Source organism: Lycorma delicatula, chromosome 7 (genome assembly GCF_047948215.1).
Source record: "Lycorma delicatula isolate Av1 chromosome 7, ASM4794821v1, whole genome shotgun sequence".
In the NCBI taxonomy this organism is placed as follows: Eukaryota; Metazoa; Arthropoda; class Insecta; order Hemiptera; family Fulgoridae; genus Lycorma; species Lycorma delicatula.
In genome coordinates this window covers 98988182-98990536 of record NC_134461.1, presented here as the reverse complement: position 1 = coordinate 98990536, position 2355 = coordinate 98988182, and positions in this window count along the sequence as shown.

Below are 2355 nucleotides of genomic sequence, written 5' to 3'. Positions count from 1 at the left end.
TTGCTGTATCATAGAATAAGTTTCAATGAAAGAGTTTTGAAATTGAACACAAAATTTTATCCCGCTTCTCTGTTCCATGTTGCAAGCTCGCACAAGGTCACATGAACACAACATACACGGCCGAATATAACTCAAGACTGAAGTAACAAAACGTAATGAAAGTTTGTACACACACTCGTCAGACATCAAACTACATAGTTCCTTGGTTGTCCAAGAGATGGCACTACTTGTACAGACTACAGAGATTTAGTTTGGGAACTTTTCATACCTAATGTGTAAATAAATAATTTTTTTAATTGTTTACTATTCAAGTAACATGAATCCAGGATGATTTAAAAAGTAATAATAACCATATCAAGTTTTGAGGTGCCTAGCACTTTAGTGTAAATTCCTTTGCCTTGAGCATTAGTGGTCTCTTTTCAGTTCAACTAGTGAAATACAGTGAATTTGCAGGGACTGGGTGTTTAATCCAATATGAAACATCAACGTTCACAAACATGTTTTTGATATGTTTCGGCAGTATAAATCAGGGAGATCTTATGTATAATCGTTATAAATCAACAAAACATATTTTTTACAGAAAGGATTTCCACAAAAATTTGGCATGCTAGATAAATGTTTGAACATAGTTCATGTAGATATAGATAAATCCCTGGTGCAAGAAATTACTGATGCCGATAAGGTTCCTTGTCTTTATAGAGATGTTAAATTGGATACAGAAAAATGAGGCAAAACATAATCTTCAACAATGAGTGGGCACTTCATATAAGTAGTAAGAGAAGAACACTCACTATAGTGCGAACTAAGATAGCAAAAAATCCACATTAATCTCTAGAACTTGTTCAACATAGTCCAAAGTAGTTTAGTGCCTCTAGTCATGTTAAAGTATATTTTTGCCTATTCTTTTTTTACTGAGAATATCATCCTGTGTATGCTACAATTTTTTTTCATTCTACAATTAGAAGCAGATGACCATGAAGGTACTGTAGAGAAGTCTGGAATTTCCTTGATAACTGTTCCCCAGTCAGTAGTCTTGTTGAGCTGCCTCAATCATGTAGGTGGTACCTTGTTCCTCTGATTTGATACCATCCAATTTTTTTTTTAAGAGGTATCATTAAAGATGATATATTTGGTACATTCTTACCTTCCACCCTGAATCAATTTGAACAAGCAATCAATTTCAGGTATGGATGTCTACCATAATACAAATGCCTAAAATGAGTTTCTATGAGATTACACCTCAAGTGATGCTATAAGTATTCTAGATAAACTTCTTTTCCCTTCAAATTCATAAAGTCCTTTTGAATCATCCTGTAGCTTAAGGCAATTTTCACTCTAAAATTTGTATACAGTGTACATTACTGTACATAACCTCATTTCTGCTAAGCCATCCTCTGCTTTCACAAGAATTGCATGCCAATCTTACCAGTAAAAGTGAGAAATAAGTGGCTCCAAGTTGTCTTCATTGGCCTAAATATACTTTCACGTAACAAACCAACCAAAATGTGGTTTATATCAGCCCTACCAGCAACCTTCAACTTGTTCATTAAAGGAGCTGTCTGCATACTTAAAATAATTACTCTAAGAGAAAACAATCTTGATCAGTGCCCTTTTTAACTTGAGTGATTTACATCAACCTTATACAAATTCAGACACTTTCAGTTTAGCTTCATTTTAGTCTGTTTTAACTCTGCCAACGATAAAAACAGATTGAAGTGTAATGAATTTATGTACAGATTTATTAAAGAATTGTCAGAAAATATGTTGAGCTCACCTTGTTCATAAGATTAAAACAAAAAACTGTGAATAGTTTAATAAAAATACTGTAATGTATTATTTAATTATTAAAATCATTTTTTTGAAAAGCACTAAAGAAGATTAAAAAAATTAAAACAAACTATAAAATCAACTAATCCTGACATAAAAATTAATATATTTTTACTTACCCTCAAGACATTAACTTAAAAGATTTCCAGAAAATTCAGTACATAATTCTGTGCAAATTTAAACAAGCTAAATATTTATATAATACATAACAATTTCCAGTAAGATATGTCAGAAATCTGTCTACGAGGTATACTTTTTTAATTGTATATTTAATTTTGCATTGAAATAGCTTTCTTTTTTAATTTAATTTAATTTAATAAATTTTTTTTTTTACAGTTTCTTTGAGGATGGAACAACATTAGATTTAACTTTTTATAATTAAAAGTAAGATTGACTACAATGTAAAGAAGAAAGAAAATAAAAATAATCACTTCAAATGTTCAATTTATGGACAGTTTTGCAAGTTAAGTGTTAATAGATTTATGGAATGGACCAGTAGAAGGTAAATAAGAGAGAATAATGCATAAA